This window comes from Panicum virgatum, chromosome 7N (genome assembly GCF_016808335.1).
Source record: "Panicum virgatum strain AP13 chromosome 7N, P.virgatum_v5, whole genome shotgun sequence".
NCBI classification, from domain to species: Eukaryota; Viridiplantae; Streptophyta; class Magnoliopsida; order Poales; family Poaceae; genus Panicum; species Panicum virgatum.
The window spans coordinates 36,403,298-36,425,019 of NC_053151.1; the positions used below are offsets into that span (position 1 = coordinate 36,403,298).

The 21,722-nt window shown below is 43.6% G+C and overlaps 4 non-coding genes across 4 annotated transcripts; all 4 read left to right on the forward strand.

The window, feature by feature from the left end:
• Positions 1-718: 718 nt before the first annotated feature.
• On the forward strand, positions 719-837 carry LOC120684093. Its single transcript, XR_005679076.1, has one exon. It is a non-coding gene; the product is annotated as a small nucleolar RNA SNORD14 (small nucleolar RNA).
• Positions 838-909: 72 nt separating this feature from the next.
• On the forward strand, positions 910-998 carry LOC120684099. The gene has a single exon (XR_005679082.1). It is a non-coding gene; the product is annotated as a small nucleolar RNA SNORD25 (small nucleolar RNA).
• An 85-nt stretch (positions 999-1,083) lies between these two features.
• Positions 1,084-1,179, forward strand: LOC120684097. Its single transcript, XR_005679080.1, has one exon. It is a non-coding gene; the product is annotated as a small nucleolar RNA SNORD25 (small nucleolar RNA).
• Positions 1,180-1,272: 93 nt separating this feature from the next.
• Positions 1,273-1,417, forward strand: LOC120684205. Its single transcript, XR_005679179.1, has one exon. It is a non-coding gene; the product is annotated as a small nucleolar RNA snoR136 (small nucleolar RNA).
• The last annotated feature ends 20,305 nt before the right edge of the window (positions 1,418-21,722 follow it).

Here is a 21,722-nt window from a genome sequence, read left to right on the forward strand (position 1 = left end):
CTGATTCATCGGGGTCGATATCTTCGGGTCGATAAAGACAAAAACTATATATATGCTACTAATTGAAGAAATTAATCTGCACAAGCATATAAGAAACATATAAAAGAGTATATTTAGACCATGCTACACGTACTCAGCTCATTGTCTAACAAAAACCACACCAATCCACTGTCCTTAACCTCCTTATCCCAATTAAATCTGCTAGCAATGGGGCTGCGACCCCTTTCAAACCGGGACACGATCCAACCTTGAATGGGACACTGACCCACTTCGACCCCGACCCTCGAATCGGAACGACGTTCCCGGGTCGAGGGACGAGGCATCGACCCCGAATCCTGTGACTATGGTCCAGATGATTTGTTAGAAATTTGCTATTTTTATATCTCACAAACGAAGTCGAGTTTGGACAAGATATTTTACAAGATTGTATATCATAATATCATCTACATGTGTGATTTTTTTGGTGAATTTAGATGACTTTTTTGCCGTGGTTTGCACGGGTTTTCACGAAGTTGTGGTTTGCACCAGATATGTTCCTCATTTATTTAGCTTTAGTTTGCCAACTGTAATAGAATGAACTTTTGGCCTGATGCCACACGTCTATTGTTTTCACGTGTTGATATCAACCTTGTGACTGCTTCTCAATCTGTCCACAGTGCTGGTCTCTGTGATTATATTCACTACTATGATTTTAATTGATTTTGTTTTGTTAAACCCATGGCGATGATGCTAAAGCTAAGGCTTGTTTCTCAACATTCGCAGTAGCCACCCAAGAGCTTTCGCCCCGCCAGGCTTGAGAGCTAATGCTGTTAAATCCTTCCTTGGATGTCTGAGCCATGATTATTTTCCCCACATTTTTTTCCTGATGTTGATTAGGTGTCCTAATTTACTTTGGCATGATGTTTTATTGATAACAATAGTTATGTCTTTATGGACGTGTAACGATTCTTGTGGATATGATTGCTTGAACTCAGGAACATCTAAGGGACTGAGTTGCAATTCACTTGAATTCAAGTTCTGATGTTTAGGTTACTGATCAGCAGATTATTTCTGATGGTTACACATTCGAAGTGATGTGTTTGTGAAAACGGTGATGAGTCCTTTCACAGTTACAGACCTGTGATGATTCTTGCGGAAATGATCGCATGATTCAAAGAACATCTAAGGGACTGAGTTGTCATGGATTTTGTGCTCTCTATTCTTTTATTGTAGGTTTATTTGTTAGTTGCACTTCTCTTGGTTCAGTAATCAGTTCCTATGATATGGTTTTAGTTTGTGCCGCTTCTCTTGGTTCATGCTCATGAGCTTGTTTTTGGTTCCTGAGCTTTGGAAGGTGAAGCAAAAGTCTCAATGGTTCCTCTCGCTATCCGGTGCAGAATTTTCTTTTGATGCTACTGGACGTCGAGGAACTATATTTTAGTATTACTTATCTCTTTAGTAATGTACTTGCTATTTTGATTGTACTAGTGTAGTTTCTTGGTCGCTACATGCTGTTGTTTGTGGGTTGTTTGTTTGTTTGGTTACTTGTTTTTACTTACAGTGAGACATCATATTTTGCAGCCGTGCATTCCAGAGGTTTGCAGTGAAGACCAACAGGACTCTTGAGAGCCTATCATCTAAAGGTAGTGTTCTTAACCATTGCGTCCGCACAGAATAATTATGTTTCTAACTGTGAACATCAATTGAGTACTTATTTTGTTGCTGTGCTAAATGGCCTAAATCTGCGTATTAAATTGCTAGGTTCATCTGCTTTTGTCATCTGGCTATTATATTCATCTAAAAAACTGATGAATTGTTCCCTTTTCAGCTAAGGAAGTGAGAGAGGAGCTATCAGAGCAATTAAAGGATGCGCGTGGCCAGAATGATGTAAGTGAGATCAATTTTGCCTTGTGCCTTATTCTGTCTCAGTGCAGTGTCATTTGTTGCTACCATGCTTGCTTGCTAGTTTTTAGTGCTATATCTGATCATTTATCTGTTTGCAGCACTTCAAGCGGTGAAGCTCGCACATTGGTTCACCGAGATGATGCTGTCCGAGCAATCATTCTATAGTTTTTGTAGTATTCGTCTGGGTCCTATTTATGGATGTAATTCCATTGAAGGAAACGTGCTTGAGCTGATCCTTTATTGGATAACATTCAACTGAAGGAACCTTTGTATAGTATCATCAGTTTCACGTGACTAGATTATCAGACGCGCAGAGCAGCGAGCAGTTTGTCTTGTCCCCCCTCCTAGTGCTGTGAAATGGAACACGAACTACTGGCAAGCAGCATTCGTGTATGTTGATAAGATATATCTATGTTGATTATCTGACTTTGTGGATAACTGTTCTGGTTGGTATTGATCAACATGGTCCTATGTGATCTTTGTCCCGTCTAGTGTAAAAATGTTGTTTCTGTAGAAATGTTGCCACTTTCAGAGCGCTTGTGTAGAAATGATTCCGTGTGAACTGCTCTCATTGCGGAAGCAACCTCCCGTTCGATATCATGAAAGGATTTCCCCATTTCATTTTGGACATCATTTGCATTAGTCAGTCGTGCTTTATTTCAAACTGAAGAGTTGCAAATTTATGCGAAATTCACCATTTGACTAAAATCATCACGCCGAGGCAATCCGGCTATACGAACTCTCCAAATCGGACGAACTGCGTGTGGACATGTGGAACGACACGAGACCCGAACGACACACCAAGCCAGGCAAGCACCAGGATCGTGAACTGTAGAGTCGGGCTCGTTTTCCTCTTGCCCGTGGTTCGGCTCGACCGAAACCCACGCGCCGGCCGCAGCCACGCCACCCTCCCTCCTCTGGGTAATTTAAATATTTGTCATCGCTACGGATGACACCTCTTTGTTTGCCAGCTTAAGAATGGAGCTAAAATGTTTGCTATCTGAACAGTTCCAAGTCCTATATTTTTTCCACTTTTGACCCGTTGCATGCCAACTCACCTGTCCACCGTGGATGGGGCAGGGGAAAAGACCGTCGTGCCCCTCCTCCCTCTTCACCTCACCTCACCCCGCCCTGACCCTTTGCCGCAACCCCAGGTCTCTCTTTTCCTTTTGCCGCCCGCCGCGCCGTTCCCCCTCCCCCCAGATCCACTCCGCTGCCGCCTGCTGCGCCCTCTCCTTCCAGCCCAGCTGCTCGACGCCAGCAGCAAGGGAGGCCCATGAACTCGCTCGGTGTTGCCTTGGACCGTGGAGTGGAAGACAGGTTAGTCACCCATTGCTCTGACCCCTTAATGGCGAACTAGGGTTAGGGTACACGCAGCAAGGGAGGCCCATGAACTCGCTCGGTGTTGCCTTGGACCGTGGAGTGGAAGACAGGTTAGTCACCCATTGCTCTGACCCCTTAATGGCGAACTAGGGTTAGGGTACACGGTCGATTTGGGCTGCCATTGGTGTTGTTGTCTTGAAAGCATTTGTTTTCAAATGTAGGATGTTGATTTAGTTGGCGCTCGATTTGGGACTGTCACCATGGATCCAGGGGATGGCCGCCCCCCTTGGTAAGTGCTGCTCTTCACACTTTGGGTAACAGAATGACAGGGCAGAATCAATGGCTAACTTTGTGGTTTTTTATGTTTACATTCATGCCAGGATCGAACCTAGCAATGCGTTTAGAGTAGTCCTTAAGGTTGCTAAGTATGCCGCTGATGGTGAATATGGTCTGATAGAAATGGCTGAGCAAGAGCATGAGTTATGGCTGGATAGGAGCAGAGGATATAGTTTATCTCAGTTTTATGAGGATATGGCCACAAAGATTATATGGGGGCTTAGCCAGACATTGGCACTTTGGGTTGTGGACAGGGATACTAGTTCTGAGTGGAAGATTAGAAGGGATGATCATTGGCTGCAAATGCTAAAGGACAAATGGGATGAAAGGATGGCACACATTATTGTGGAGGTTGTTAACAAAGATGGATATGATACACAAATGGCATCTAAGGCTAGCAACAGTGCTCCTCCTAGGTCTGATGTCACAAATGCTGAGGCTTCTTATGCTGGAACTTATGCAAAAGGGGCAGGTGATACATGCACATCTCCACCAGGTGAGATTCCACTAGACCAAGATGATGAGCCAGTTCCAGTAGATTGGGAATCACTAACTATCCTAGCAGAAGGAGATCATGATGGTGACATCAGGGAAATAGTTGATGAGGAGCTTATTTATGAGGCTATGGGATTCAAAGACAAGGATGAGAGGGCTGAGGACATTCCCATCCCTGGCATGAGTAGTGAGGTCCAAGGAGACACGGCAGAGGCAGCCATTCCTGTTGATGACACAGAGGCAACTGAGCCACTGTTTGATTGGGATAGGGACAATCCTGATATGTATGAATTCAGGTTGGCAGTTAAGCAATATGCCATAGTGAATGAATTTGAGCTGGGCACTGAGAAATCTGACAAAACAAGATTCAGGGGATACTGCAAGGCATCAGGTTGTCCATGGATTATTAGAGCTAGAACTCAACATGATAAGAGTGTCAGGGTACATATTTTTTAACTAATTGTTGTGTATTTAACCTATTTTTTCATGTGTTGCTGTTTTGTATTGTTTTTATGTAATTAACTAATTGCAAGTTTGAAGGTTTCTAATAGTTGTCATGTGTTGCAGATTCAGATACACAAGGATACACATAGTTGTGCCTCAAGAAGCAGAGTTCTTGGCAAGATGGCTAGCATTGCCTGGGTAGTTGAGAGAGCCATTCCTCTACTGAAGAGGAAGCCAAATATGGGTGCACCTGCAGTAAAAGAAGAGCTTGAGGAGAAGTACAAGATTCAAATTGCCTATCAAACTGTATGGTATGGGACACAAAGAGCAGCTGACAAACTTTTTGGTAAGTGGAGTGATTCTTATGACTGGTTGTATAGATTCAAAGCTGAAGTAGAGTTGAGGTCGCCTGGTAGCATTGTTGAAATTCAGACTGAGATAGTAGATGACAAAGTGCATTTTAGAAGCTTTTTTTGTGCATTCAGAGCTTGTATAGATGGATTCTTACATGGTTGTAGGCCATACATTAGTATTTATTCCACTCATTTAAATGGAGAGTGGAATGGACAAATGCCTGCAGCTGTAGCATTAGATGGTCATAATTGGATGTTTCCAGTTGCATTTGGTTTGTTTGAATCAGAAACCAAGGAAAGTTGGACATGGTTTATGGAGTAGCTGAGTAAAGCAATTGGTCCAATTTCAAGATTGGCAGTTTGCACTGATGCATGCAAAGGACTAGAAGGAGCAGTAAAGGATGTGTTTCCATATCCTAGCAACATCGCAATGTTAGATTGCTCAAGTGGCACTAGATGACCGATATGCAAACAAGTTTGCCCCTCTTGATAGTACGGCCATCTATCCTAAATCCGGTCATGCACTTCACTACACAACCTTTGACCGGTGAAATGAAAGCCCTACAAGTCATACCTTTGCCTTGCGTATTCCATTTCATCTTCCCAAATGTTGATGCCATACAAGCACCAAACTCCATCAAGCCTTTTGATCATCATCATGATTCAACACTTGGCTTGATCTTTCTTGAATGATATGATCCACTCCATATTATCACATGACCTCTTTGGTTCATCGATCTTGACCTTGCTCGCTCTTCACCATTGCCTCGGTCCATTGGCGCCAAATCTTGCCCAAGCTTCACCGCCTCGTGGTCCCTCGCTTCAAAGCCTTGACTTGCCCTTCTCCATTGCAACCGGTCCATCAAGCCAAGCCTTGTCTTGATCTTCTCCACTTTGGTCACATAACTCCATGTCATGTCTCATATGCAATGAGGTCCTCGATCACACTATATGAGCATAGCATCAACCCTTAGCCATTTCTCCTCCATGGCACATGTTGCTCATACTAGTGTCTTTGTGTGGACTAATCTCCTGTGTATCTCAACATAAATACTTATTAGTCCACCTAAGTTGTCACTCAATTACCAAAACCAAACAAGGGTCTTTCAATCTCCCCCTTTTTGGTAATTGATGACAACTCTACAAAGATATGAAAATTAAGCATATTCCAAGCTAGCACTTCACACACGTGTAAATAGCTAACTTGGTTTGGATTTTATGTTTCTTATCAACCATCAAGACCACTTGTAAAAGATTGGATAAGTACCATAAAAATCCGACTTGGTAGTGATAACTCCCCCTACATGTGTGCTCAAGAGATTTGGTTTTAAACTCACACACATGCATAAATATGAAATTTGTGGGATTGTTATCACTACTAAGTGATGCTAAGGTATATAAGATAAACCTTTGAAGCGTGATATCCAATTTGAGTTGCATCCTTGAAGTTCATTCCTTAGCATCAATGAGTAACTAGACATTCATCAAAAACTCAAGATACCTCATGAGATCAACAATATTAGCAAGACTCTTGATTCACTTATAAAAAAAATGTCTAGCTACAATCTATGCATGCTAGTTATTAAATCATCAATCAAGTTCTATGACTAGCATACATCACACACAATCAATGTATATATAAATTTTAAAACTTATGCAAATGTAAGCAAGCACATGAATATGCACATATCAAATGTAAACAACCAAGTTCATGAGCTTGCTCCCCCTACTTGTGTGCTCCTCTTGTCTAAGAATATTGATCCTTCTCAATATTGCTCCTCTTGATCCATGTCCATGCTCGCACTCTCATCTCATCTCCCCCTTAGTCATCCAAGGATAATTCATATCTTTGTTCATTCATCTCCCCCTTTATCATCAATGACCATAAAAGGGCCGAAACCACATGAAATTTGCCATGTGAAGATCAATGGCTACCACTTGAAGTTGTACCTCTTGTACTTATAGGGTTACAACTTAAATACCCCTTGTAGCCAATCATATGAAGCACTTGTGGTTTGATACAAAGAGTTGGATTTGGGTAGATGGTTGAGTCTTGAATCTTCATTTTTTATGGACACTTTCAATTTGATTGGAATTGACACCACTTATAACAACAACATGTGGAACCATGAAGACCACCTTGAAATGCCACATGTAGGACACTAGTAGGATTCTTGACCTTGATATCTTGTAGTGGGACTCCTCCCCCTATGTCAAAGTGTTTGTCAATCTACTGGAATCTTGAGCTCTTCTTGATGATGGTAGCTTTCTTGATTTGAATTGATCACTTAAAGTTGTGGATCACTTATGGAACCACCATTGTTGCACTAGATCTACTTGAATGAATACCACTTGTATGACCATATATATCACTTGTAGAGATACAATGATATACCTTTTGTTGAATGTAGTATCACTTGTAATATCATGATGGACCACTTTATTGAATTTGACATTGATAATCAATTCTTGAACTAGATTGTTTCCATGAGCTTCTTTCTCTTTGACTTGATCTAGACTACTTGCCCAAATAATTCAACTCGGTTTAAACCAATGACAAGCTTCTTCACACCTCATTCTAAGGGTTATCTTGACAATGTTGAGTTAAACACTTGAAAGCTCATTTTCCAGATCAACTACTTGGGTTTACTAGCTCATGAACATGTCATATATTACCACTAGATCATATCAAGCATAGAAGCAATAGTGGCATCATAAAACATTTAAAATTATTTTATTTTTCATGAATGATCACTATATATGACTATATGCACTAATCATGTCCTTAGCATAGTATGAATGCATATGTCAAGCAATTTCACCTTGCTATGTTGGAGTAGAGGATAGTCATTAGATTCCAATTTAGCTCTCCAACTAGCATCATGAAGTCCAATTATAATAGCTTGGTGAAGACAATGAATACTAATATGAAAACCATTCTTCACCCATATGAAATGAATATCACTTATCATCAAATGCATTATCTTATTGTGGTTGGCTTGCTTCATCTCTTTGGTCCTTGCTTGCATAAGAGAATACCATTTGAATCACTTGAATTTTCATGAATATCTCTACTTTGGGTGTTACTTGCTTTTCTTGATCAACCCATTTGATATCTTAAACTAAGCATCTCCAATAATTCTAGATCACCACTTCCATATTGGCCTTCCAAGCACCTTGCTTGTCAAACCCATTCTTGGGCGGCTCGCCCCTCTCCAGAGAGAAGTGATCTCTCCAAGAACCATTCTTGACACTCACTTGAAATGAATTTAGTTGATTGATCAAACAATGGACTTGTCATGATGAGTAATTTTGGAGTCTGCTCTAAGTCCTTTTCTTTCTACTTGAGGTTGGTCTTGATTCTCAACTTGAGTACCAAAAGTGTGCCAAAAATACAATCAAATGGCCTTGTACCCAATACTCGTCATTCTTCTAGATCATTTCAAAACCAAACCTAGGTTCCTAAACCACTTGTAAAGATGATTTCAACTTGAGGACCTTTCAATTTAAGTGACTCAAGATCAATCCAATATTTGTCACTTTCTGGGCAGATTCAACTTAACTCAGGCGGACCGTCCGCGGTATACTGGGCGGACCGTCCGCGCTTGCATAGTGGACACATCATCGGTGTAACCGAAGCTTACCGATGCATCTGGGGGACCGTCCGCGGTCCATGGGCGGACTGTCCGCGCTGTAATTTTCTGCTGATCAGAGCTTCTAGTGAAAAACTCATGAATGGCGGACCGTCCGCCTCTTACACGCGGACCGTCCGCGCTACCAAAATTCAGACAGTCCAAAATTTTGCCAACTTTCACAATTTCAATTTTGAATTGGGATCATTGCTCAAATAAAATTCCAAAAATCTCAAAACTAGTATGAACACCATCCAAAGACTCATATGAGTGAGTAAGAACGAGAAATCAAAAATAAATCAAGTAAAATCATGGAAACTCATAAATAGCCCATAAAAGCTTTGAAAAATCAGAATTTTGAAGCAAAGAGTGCACATAAGAACTAAATGTCATATTTACTAGTTTTAAGCCACATTTGAGAAGTAAATGACATTTAGATCATTTTTCAATTTGCAAAAAGATTTTTTCATCCAAAAGCAAGGTTTAACACAAATAAATTTGCAAGTCATCAAATATTTCCAATGAAATTCTCACAACTAGAATAAGATACTTGTATGTTGTAGCACTTGGACTTTATTGTTTTGACTTGGCATTGGGTTGTATATATGCAAAGAAAACTTCAATTCCTTGATTCAATCATAAGATCAAAAATAAGAATTTAATTTGAATCAAGCTTCCAATGCCTTTGGTACCTACACACATTCATCCATGTTTTGATGGTACCCAAACTAGGTTGGGTCCTCTCAAGTTAGGAGCAACATACTTTGGCAATGTCTTAGTATGAATAGCGGGATGTTTTGCAATAGTAACAAATGATGTACCATTACCATCCTTTCTAAGTATAATATTTGTATCAATTGAAATAGGCTTAGAATTGTTACCTAAGGGACATGAATAAGCCATGTGTCCCCTTTCCCGGCATAAGTAGCATCTTCTCTTTTGTTGAGCATTTTCTTCCTTACTCATTTGATGCTTCTCATTGCCTTGTGTGACACCTCCGGTGTTTAGCACTGTTTAAAACATGCAATTAACGTAAAATGACACGTTAAACCCCCCCCCCAATTTTTCCCAATTCTTAAAAGCCCGAAATCTGTTTAAATAAACCAAAAAGTCAACTCTCACAAGTTGGCTCAAATGAACTTTTGCCCAAAACGAAAGTTATAGAGTTTGACAAGATAAACAACTTTCGTGTTCAAAGTTTTTCAAGTTATAACATGAAATTTGGAGTTAACCCTGAAAGACAAGTGGGATCATTAAACTTGAATTCGAATTTTAATCTTCCAAACCATCGCTCAAATGAATTTTTGCCTGAAAGGAAAGTTGTAGGAAATTTAATTTTGAACAACTTTTGTGTTCAAAATTTTTCGAGTTTCAATTGCAAATCTTGAGTTTTGACTGAGTCAAACCGCTGACTTTCTTTTATCTCTCTCCACTCCCTTTCTCTCTCTTTTCTCCCTCTCCCTCGCTGACCCTCCCCTGCCTTGAGAGCGCAGGCACTCGAGCGCGCCCCGCGTGCACTCACTACGCCGCTGCCCTGCTGCTCGCTGCCCGGCCATGAGCACCCTGCCCGCACGCCCGCCGCTGACCTCCCCCTCCCCCGTCCCGTCGAGCCTGCTGCGTTCCGCTCAGGCGACGAGCACGCCACAAACGACAGGAGCTCGATGACGCGCCGCGACGCCGCCGTGGCACCCAATGAGCCCGGCCATGCCGCTGCCTGAGCCGCTGACCGCGGCCGGCCATCAATGCCACGCACGCACACGCCACCGCTCGCCTCAGCGACCGCCCCGCGCTGCTGCCACGGCCCTGCTTGCGCACGCCGCGCGGCCGTTCGCCTCTGCCGTTGCCGCACGACCATGCGCACGGTCATCGGCTTCTCTTCTCCCTGCGCCCGCCCCTGCTGCTCTCCCTATCCCATTTCATAGGCGCACCCATCCCTGCCCCTCCCCTTTCCTCCCACGCTGCCCCAAGCCCATGCCCAGAGCCGAGCGCTCCCCTGCGCCCTGCCCAGAAACCGGCCGCGGCCGCCCTTGCCGCCGCGAACACCTCACCGTGGAGCCCCTGCTCCCGGCCCTCCTCCACCCGCGCACACGCTCTAGCTAGCTTCCACACCTTCCCCGGCAGCTCAACGAACCACCCATTGCTGCCCGGCGCCCCTCCTCGGCACAGAACGCGGCCGTCGCCGCTCGACGCGCCATGGCCGCCGCCCCTCCGCAGAGGCCTATGCTCCGGCCGCTCCCTCCCCAATAGAAAGGCTCCATCCGCTTCCACATGTCCCAGTGAACCTCCCCGGCCGGACCTCGCCACCCCTCCCTTGCCGGAGCGCTGCCGCCGCCACAGCCGCCCGCCGCCTGCCCCTGCTCACCGTGGCCGGTGCGCCACGGACCGCCCCAGCGCACACCGAGACCACCTACGTGTTCCTCTTGAACCCCTGGTTCTAATCCCCCACTTCCCCTTCGCCGCCGGCGAGCGACCTCGCCGGATTTCGGCCCCCAAGGTCCGCCCCTCCCCTGTTAACTCCGGCAGGGACCTATTTACAATTCCCCAAAACCTCCCAGGGGCATATATGCGAGAGTCGGTTTTGGTTTTTTTTTTCAAAACTGCAAACTTGTAAAATCTATATAAATTCGTAGAAAAATCGGAAAAATGTAAACTCAACTGTTCTGAGTTCCTTGTGGCTAGATCTACAACTTTCGTTTCATTCACTTTTTCATTTTCTCAATAGTTTTTACTTCATTTAAAATACAAAGAAAATATGCTTTATATTAGATCTCAAGTTACAAACATGAGTTGTTAGCCATTTTTGGTCAGTAGGGTACATGTTAGATGTACAACCTTGTGTAAAAGTTTCGTTGACAGTTTACATGCCTAGCTATCATTTTATTTAACTCTTGTTGTATGCCTAGTATAAATAGTTTTGTTTTTCCAAGTTGTTCCACCTTGAACCACAAGCTGAAACTTTTTCAGTGCCTCTGAGTTGTTACCTGGATTCTCTAGAAAAATGTAGGGCCTTTTTACCCAAGCAAAACATGCTCAAGTGTTTTATGCTATGAATAAATACACTAAACTAAGAAAAATAGTTCCTCTACCTAGAAAAATCTGATGTTTTTAGAAGTTCTGCTATTTTAGTACTGTATCACGCTGGAAAAATTTTGACCTCTGAAACTTATTAGAACTACTTGTGGAAATTAATTTTCTTTACGGCAGTTGTACTTTGCTCTATTTTTATTGCCCTGTACAATGCTTGTTTAATTGTGAAAAATTTATGACAAGCTCATCTTTAGGTTGGCAACACTCGGTTAAAAGTTCATTACCATTACTTGCATATTTTGACCTGTAAAATTCATTCTTGTTTCTAGTAGTAGCTATTTATTTTATTTTTCATGGTTAATAGGCTGTATGAAATGGGCTGAAAATTTCAAAGTAGGTAAGTTACTCAGAGGTGTACCTTGCATAAAAATTTCAAACCTAGAATCTCTGTTTAGCTTTATTTATGGTAAGGACGTGCTAACCCAGTAATAAATGAGAAAAATCATTTCTTTTGCTGCATAGGGATAATAGGTAAAATCCACCCTAGTAACTTTGTGAAGTCAGTTAATGGTTATTACTCTAATTGATTGTCCAAAATGTTGTAGCAGAATATATTGCAAATCATCTTGAGTTGCGTTGGATTACAACTCTTTAGTGAAGAATTGATTAAATCGTATCACTAAAATAATTCACGCTTATGCATTTCATATAGATTCGACTACTCTACCTGACGGTACGTACGAGTTGGTGCCGGAGTCCGAGAGTGAGCAGCGTGAAGCTCAAGTGAATCTAACTGAAGCCACTGAAGACCTGAACCAAGGTTTAGAAGAGCCCAAGGCTAGCTCCGCTCAGGAAGGCAAGCCCCGGAGCATGTCCTACCTATTTTAAATTTATGCAACTATTTATATTCCTATTTATTTGTGCATTTAAGTTGCAGGAATTGTTTGGAACCTTAGTTGCATGATCCTAGGTACCTATGCTTGAACACTAGTATGTGTAGGTCGCTAGTGGCTATGCTAATGGTTCGGTAGAAGTCGAGTGATTTCCTGTCACTCGCGAGCTCATAGGAGTTGAATGCTTACTACACACTGCAATATAAGGTTTACGGGCGGGGTTGTGGTACTCGTGATACCCCGCCTGTTTAGTGAAAATGGATAAGGCCGCGGTGTGTGGTAGTGGTGGTTAAGCGTTTGAACGTACTAACCACATGTCGAGAATATGGTAATCGGTAAGCTTAAGTACCTGATGGAACCGGCCGTGGAACATACTCCCCACTGTCTGGTCTTTGGTCACGCACGGGTGCAGGGCACCCTAGGACGGTGGGCCTGTTTGATGCCCGGGGAAAAAGAGGAAAAGTCGCGTGGGAGATTGCATTCCCCATGCGTGTGTTTAGGTCTGCCTGGCCAGGTTAACAAATTCGATTCGAATCGTCCGTCTCTCACGGATATTGAGACTGCTTAACCCTTTTGCCACATAGAGTAAGAAGTGGAACAATGATGATTAGAAATATGATTGAATGATGAAAAATAATTGTTTTTCACCATGTATGCTTTAGGGTAGATGCTAATGTAGAATGGTTAATCAAACTAGAACTTGAAGGCTAAAATCGGAAAATAAGGACTTACTCTTTATTGCTTTTCAGCAAAGACAAAACCCCTCAAGCCAAAAGCCTTGCATGTCTAGTTAGAGGGCTATTTATATCCTAGTCGGGTAAGCCTTGCTGAGTATTAGTATACTCAGCCTTGCTTGTGGCTCAATTTTGTTTCAGGTGATACTTTTGAGGACATGATTGCTAGTTTGACTTGGCCGTGTACTCTGCCTCCTGGTTGGTCGGTGGAGTGGGATACGACTCCGGCCAACGATGACAATGCCGAGTGATGTCATGTACGGGCTTCATCATGACATCATGAATCGTCGTTTAGAACTCGTTTTATTTCCGCTGCAGTGAACTCTGAACTACTTTCTTTTCGAACTTCAATTACCTTTCGGAGTTTCGAAACTGGTTTGTAATAATTAAGTTAAGACTCTGTAATGTAATGTATCTGTGAAATGTTGTACTCTCTGGACTCACCTTCGTGTGGGTTGCATGTAAGCTTTGGGTTCGATCGACGCTCAGGTGGATTCTTCGGGACTTTACCCGACAGCCCTGCCGGATTACTCCGTTTGAAGTGCGTGTTAGCCGGGATTACCCTTAAGGTGATGGTTAGCGCACTTGAGCCGGATTAATTGGGCGGTACTGCCACAGCTGGTATCAGAGCCGAACAAAGCGCACACCCGAGAGTACGACTAGATTTCAAAAGTCTTCCTTAAAAACTTAGCCATAAAGTCGCGTTTGGAAAATACGTTGGTTCGCTAAGAATCGTGCATAGTACGTAAAGCCCTAGGGAAAATTATGGGAGTTATTAGGTGGCTATCTAATTTATGGTTTATTTATAACTGACTTCCAGCACGTTTCTTTCTGTACTTTAAATTCAGTATTTACATTATATAACGACGCACCTACGCTAAGGTAAGACGGTAAGGATCCTCAGTCAGCTGAGGGAGTCTGACCTTCCCGTCGGTGATGCGAGCCGAACGCTGCCCTCAAGCAGTGGCTTACTTGAGGTGCTGCCAATATACCAACTATTAGTTGGCTATATTGGGAGTAAAGTATACTCAGTCAACTGAGAGAGTTTGACCTTTCCGTCGGTGATGCGAACCGAACGCTGCGCTCAAGCAGTGGCCTACTTGAGCTGCTGCCAATATACCGACCATCAGTCGATTATATTGGGAGTAAAAGAAACCGTGAATACGTCACCTCGGTAGCGTATGAGCACTGTCCATGCAGTGTTGGACGCATGGATGCCGCTTCTATAGTGAGCGGTAATGTATGAGGACGCTTTCATGTGTGCTGGCATGAAAGGTTCAATGAATATATATCTATCATTTTTCTGCAGGTACACTAACCGCGATTACGTAAGTTAAGAACGGTTAGAACTCGGCTAGCAATATCTATATAGGGAGAGACGTAAATTGTGCCATGCCACCGGTGCTAACCCCGTAAGTCCAAAACTAATTGGCAATTGTTTTCCTTGGGAGGACGATTAGGTCATGCATGCATCATACTCATATATTTGAAAGCCACTGAAAATAGATGTGGGGTAGTCGGTAAGGTTAAGGTTTACACGTGAGCACGGTTCATCTTCTCTCAATTAAGGTCTATCTAGAAATCTGTCATTTCTGCTATATCCTAGAAGATGAAATTATTGGACATGGTACATGACTCCCTTTGTAAAAGTGCCAGTGGATGATTTTGCCCCAAAACTTGTCTACTAGCTGCTGTGTAAAAATGAGAATTTTTCGATTAGTATACAGTGGGGTACACTAGAAACTTTGACACCCTGTTTTTCTGTCAGCTTTGAGCACCTGTGTTGCACGAATTTTTAGACCTTTCTAGAGATGGTTTCTGCAGGTGTGTTCAACACAAAACTTGTGCCAAATTTACTCACCAAGCTTATGTAAAAATTTGGTAAATTTAGTCTTAGTAGTTTGTCCTCAGCACTCAGTTTACTAGCTCTCTGGTCACTGAAAATTCTGGGCTGACAGGAAAGCAAAACTATAAGGATAAGACCTTCTTAGGCTCTGATCTAGCTCTTGAGTTGACTAGCAAAGTTGTTTCTAAGAACCTAAGGAATGTTCCTGTAAATTTTGAGAATTTTTAGAGCTCCGTGCTTTCAGTTATACTCGTTTTCGTGCACTATCCAAAATCTGTTTCAACCATCACTCACTTGTGTACATCTTTTGTATAGATGGCTGCCCCTGCTCTCCTGGTGTTTGATGAGGATGGGCGTGCACACTCCGAGTGCACACACTGGCAGGGTTTTCTCTCCATTCTTTGGGAAGTAATGCGCGATGCTGGGTATGCCAGTCCCCCGCGCTATGTGGGCGAGGAGTTCCATGAGATGGGGTTGCGCGCTGTCGAGTGCGCATGACTCATGCTCCCCACCCTTTCCCCACTCACTGGGCTTCCTTGGAGCTGGAGGTAGTTGGACACCATCTGGTTGACACTTGGGAAGTTGCAGCCATGACAGCACTCAACAAGTTTTGTGAAAAGAATTATGCAGCTGTCACACTAGCTCCTATTGGCCTCTTCCCAGCAGAGCAGCCCAATGACCCTAACTGGCTTAGTCGGGTCGGACACACTGGGTACCTTCAGCACAACAGAGCTGCAGAAACTATCTCCATGTCAGTGAAGTGCATGAATGCACTCTACCACTTGCAGACTTTACAGGCCAAGGCCATGAGCCAGATCATTGCTTCTGCACGGACCAGCCATGAGATAGTGATTGCTAAGAATGAGCAGATCAGGGATCTGGATGCCCATGTTGGCCAACTGGAGGGTCTAATTGAGGAGCGTGATGTTCTCTTGAACAACAGGGATGCTGACTTTGCACTTCTGGAGCAGCAGTTCACCGCCCAACAGATTCAGCTAAATGCTGCCTTTGATCACATTGAGATGTTGGAGGCTCAGCAGGCCCAGCCTGAGGCCATGGAGGAGGAGCCCCAGGAGGTTCAGGGTATCTCAGGACTTGACACTACATCTGGAGTGACCCTGCCACCACTTCCGGGAGCTCACTCTTTAGTGAGGAGCGAGTCTTCAGTCAACAATCTGGACTCACCTTCGTGTGGGTTGCATGTAAGCTTTGGGTTCGATCGACGCTCAGGTGGATTCTTCGGGACTTTACCCGACAGCCCTGCCGGATTACTCCGTTTGAAGTGCGTGTTAGCCGGGATTACCTTTAAGGTGATGGTTAGCGCACTTGAGCCGGATTAATTTGGGGGACGTCGGTCTCTTAAGGGGGTGAGCATGTGACACCCCGGCCCAGGGCTTAATAGGATTAATAGGATACTCATACCAACAAGTTGCAACTTCTTTTCCGGAAGCCAGTCTCCAAAGAACTCCGAGGTTAAGCGTGCTTGGCCCGGAGAAATTTGGGGATGGGTGACCGACCGGGAAGTAATTCTCGGGTGCGCACGAGTGAGGACAAAGTGTGCAGAAAAGACTGGTGTTGGTCTGTGAGGACAGTCTATGTCCTAGAAAGCAGCCAGATGTAAGCGGGCCCGGCCTCGGGGAGGCGGGACGTTACACCTTGCTTCTCATAGTTTGCTTGAGCCTTCTTCTCAAGCTTGTTTGGACAACCCGAAGCTAGGTGACCCAATATTGCACAACTATGGCACTTGATGTGAGCATGTGGATTCTTCTCTTGAATCTTATTCTTGCTCAGCATCTTGACATTTTGAATGTGAGTTGGATGCCTAGCTCTTGCCTTGCCACCCCTTCTTATTCTCTTTTTCATCATCTTTAAGTCATCAACTTGATCATCATGGTTGATCTTGACTTGAGGTTGGGGTACCTTCTCTTACTCAACTTGTGGCTTTGGTTGAGGTTCTTGTTGCTTCACCAATTGCTTGGTTGGGCACATTGAGGTGAGGTGACCTCAAGTGCGGCACTTGAAGCATTTGACATGTTTAAGCTTCTCTTCTTCCTTCTTCAACTTGAGCTTTTCTTTGTTGGGGCAACCATTTGCAAAGTGTCCCATCTCATGGCATTGAAAGCACAAGAAATGAGATAGCTTCATTTCTTCTTACTTCTTCATCTTCCTATTATATTTATTCTTGCCCCATTTCTTGCCTTTGGCTTTGCTCTTGTTGGAACTAATGCCACTCATGTCACCGAAACTTTTTTAATTTTTGATTATGCTTTCAAGGGTGACTTTTGATTTTGTCAATCTCTCTATCTTGTTACTCAAATACTTCACTTGACTTTGGAGCTCTTTGTTTTCTTCTACAAGGTTAGTCTCATATTGCATAGTAGAAGAAGAACAAGCATCTATATTTGAAGTACATGGCATAGACAATAAATCATCACATGAGGTGGATACATGTTTCTTTCCTACACCACAAGGGTTAGCAACATTTTGCAATTGATCCTTTGATCCATGTGATGAGCACTCACTAGTTTTAATTACTTTACTAGAAAGCTTGTTAGTGAGTAAAGCATGACCTAGTACCAAATTCTCATGAGCAACACTAAGCTCCTCGTGAGTCAATTTTAGCTCCTCATGTGAACAACTTATGACATAAAGTAGATGCTTTTGTTGTTTACATGTGTCTTTGAGAAAAGAGTTTTCTTTTTCAAATTTTATTGTTTTGGCTAACACTTCCTCAAATAATTTGGTCAAGCTAGCATATCTGCTCAAGAGCTCATCATATGAATTAAGATCAATCATATTGTAATTTGATACCTTTGTGTCACCTTATGACATGAAGCAATGTGGCGATAGAGATGAGCTTGACGTAGCAATATCATCCGTGCATGAGCCAACTTGATCATCAAGTGTGCTTGGAGTAGAATCATAATTTGCAACACTTGAATCATCATCATCAATCATGTCAAGTGAACTTGTTGTAGATTGATTATCATTATCATCACTTGACCATGAGGTGGAGCAATCTTTCACAACCACCATGTTATGGATGTGCTCATCATCCTCATGCACTTTCTCCTTGGTCTTATAATCATCATGATCATCGGAGGGCGCCCCATATTTCTCATTTAGATAACTCCAAATCTCATGGGCGGTTTTCTTGTCCATGATCTCACCAAGAATGCAATTATGCAAAGATCTAAACAAGATGTTAGTAGCTTGGATGTCTAGATCTAGGCATTTTTCTTGTGTTGGAGTTAGATTTTCTTCATCTAACACATGAGAAAAACCTACATCCACCATCCACCACATTTGAGGGCAAATAAATTTAAAATTACATATCATTCAATTTTTCCACCGTGCAAAGTGTGTGCCATCAAAAATATGTGGACACTCAACATCTAGCCCATAAATCGCCATCCTCTCGGGTCGGTAAGGACCACAAATGAGAGACCTCAGCTCTGATACCACTTGTAGGGTCGAGATGGCGGACTAGAGGGGGTGAATAGTCATTTCTAAAACTAATTGCGCCGGTTAACCGAAATTTATGCGGAATTGAAACTATTCACTTAGCCAAGACTTCACCCCTCTAACTATGACTCTAAGGCACCTCCAAAAAGATCCTACACAAAGCAAATGGAGTGCCAAGCTAGCAAGAGCTCTCCTAACAATTCTAATGCCAAGCCACCCAAGTCTAAGCACTAGTACTTCACAAATCGGGGGAGCTCCTACACAATTCTAATGAGCAAAAGCACAAAGCCAAATCTAAGCACACTAGATGCTCAAGGACAAGGATACACAATCCAAATCCAAGAGCTCAACTTGCTTCGCTACACAAGCTAACTAGTTACACTAGGATCTCTACTTCTAGCTACACAAGCAAGAAGGTGATTAGCAAGCTACACAAGCTAACTAATCACTAGAGAGCAACTACACAAGCACAAGATATAGATGAATGTAAATACAAGGCTTATGATTTGGAGAATGCAAACCACTGAGAAGAGTAAACAAGATTGACACGGTGATTTTTATCCCGAGGTTTACTTGGTTGCCACCAAGCTAATCCCCGTTGAGACAAGCTCCAAGGTTGCCGCCGATCCTCTTGCTAGTGGTGACTCTCAAGTCACACTCTCCCACGTGGAGTGCTCACACCGAGCTCTAGCACATGATCCGGCCGAACCACTTGTTGCTCTTCACGTCTCGCTCAACTAGAGTTGCTCTTCGCGGCTCCCGCGGGGTGAGCACAATACCCCTCACAATCTCTTCTCCGGAGCACCGCACAATCTTCTTGCGGGCTTCAACGGAGCCTCTTGCCACCAAGCCGTCTAGGAGGTGGCAACCTCCAAGAGTAACAAGCACACCGGCTTGCAACACGATCACCTAGTGCCACTTAATGCAATCTCTCAAAGCAATCGCACTAGAATCGCTCTCTCACTCGATCGGATGATTACTATCAAGTTAGAGTGAGTAGAGGGCTTTCAAGCACTCTCACACATGGACACCAAGTCCCCAAGGTGCTCAGCACCCTCAAATGGCCGGCCACACCCTCTATTTATAGAGGGAGGCACCAAACTAGCCGTTACACTCAAATCCCTGGAAAACAGAGTTTTCGCGGACTGTCCGCCTCATAGAGACCGGACCGTCCGCCATTCAAAACCAACGGCTAGAACTGCAATGATTATGTGTCAGAGTCGACCGTTAGAGCCCCGAGCGGACTGTCCGCACCCCTGGGGCGGACTGTCCGCGGTTCAAAACTTCGAACCAACCGATTTGCAAACATCTCTGACTAAATCTGGAAGTGACCGGCGGACTGTCCGCACCCCAGGGGCGGACCGTCCGCCGTTCAAAAGGTCAGCACACACAAAACCCGCAGTGTTTCTGTCCCAGAATTTTCAGTTGGAGGCGGACCGTCCGCCCCCAAGGGCCGGACCGTCCGCAGTACATTTTGGACACCCAAGATAGAACTACCAAGTTTTTGCGCCCGTTTCAGTTTTTAAAGGCGGACCGTCCGCCCCCATGGTCCGGACGGTCCGCAGTTCATTTTGGACCACAAACAGAGCCAAAAATAGTTCTATTCGAGCTCATCCGAGATAACGGCGGACCGTCCGCCCCCAAGGAGCGGACCGTCTGCAGGTCTATTTCTAGCAGAAATGTACCTCGATAAAACGACCATAACTCATAGCTCCAATGTCCAAATTTGGTGATCTTGGACTCTATGGAAAGCTTATTCAGAGGGCTACACAACCCAACTGAATATTTGATCCAAAACACAATGAATCAAAGTAGTATTTCACTCCAAGAGCCAACCTAATCTCCGAAGAACACCGAAAAGCCTTTCTTGCTTCCCCAAGTTGATAAACATCAACTCCAACCCTTTCTCCTTTGCAAAAATGCCAACAACACTACGTGAACAACACCATGTGCATGTGTGTTAGCATTTCACAAATGTTTTCAAAGGATTTTCACTTGATCTTACCACGCCACTCGATCCTAGCAACATCGCAATGTTAGATCGCTCAAGTGGCACTAGATGACCGATATGCAAACAAGTTTGCCCCTCTTGAAAGTACGGCCATATATCCTAAATCCGGTCATGCACTTCACTACACAACCTTTGACCGGTGAAATGAAAGCCCTACAAGTCATACCTTTGCCTTGCGTATTCTATTTCATCTTCCCAAATGTTGATGCCATACAAGCACCAAACTCCATCAAGCCTTTTGATCATCATCATGATTCAACACTTGGCTTGATCTTTCTTGAATGATATGATCCACTCCATATTATCACATGACCTCTTTGGTTCATGGATCTTGACCTTGCTCGCTCTTCACCATTGCCTCGGTCCATTGGCGCCAAATCTTGCCCAAGCTTCACCGCCTCGCGGTCCCTCGCTTCAAAGCCTTGACTTGCCCTTCTCCATTGCAACCGGTCCATCAAGCCAAGCCTTGTCTTGATCTTCTCCACTTTGGTCACATAACTCCATGTCATGTCTCATATGCAATGAGATTCTCGATCACACTATATGAGCATAGCATCAACCCTTAGTCATTTCTCCTCCATGGCACATGTTGCTCATAATAATGTCTTTGTGTAGACTAATCTCCTGTGTATCTCAACATAAACACTTATTAGTCCACCTAAATTGTCACTCAATTACCAAAACCAAACAAGGGCCTTTCAACTGGACATGGTGCTTCCAGATGCTCAAGCTGATCCTTTACAAGTGGCGCTACCAGCTCCAACAACCCCAACAGGTCCTATCACTAGGAGGTACAGCATCAACAAACTAAACAAAATTCATGTTTAAAGTTCACATTGTGCTACCAATTTCATTACAATTTTACTGTATTGGCAGGAGGTTGTCAATGGCAGCCGACCAAGTTGGGCCATCAGACCCTGAGGTCTCCCATGAAGTTGGACATGCTCCTGCTAAGAAGATTACACCAAGGAAGAAGCAAGTGGCGTCAAAAATTAAGAAAAAGATGATATAATGTAGCCACTCATGACCTTTGTAAAGGGGTTCTTTTGTTGGGCAAAACTGTTAAATTGCCCCATTTTGTGCTATGATTTGGTTGCCCAAACACTCTATAAAGGGCTCCTTTTGTTGGCCAAAACTGTTAAATGGCCTCAATTTGTGCTTTGATTTGGTTGCCCAAACACTCTGTAAAGGGCACCTTTTGTTGGCCAAAACTGTTAAATGGTCACAATTTGTGTGTATCCATCCTGGGCGACGAACAAGCTACTGAATTTGCCCGTTT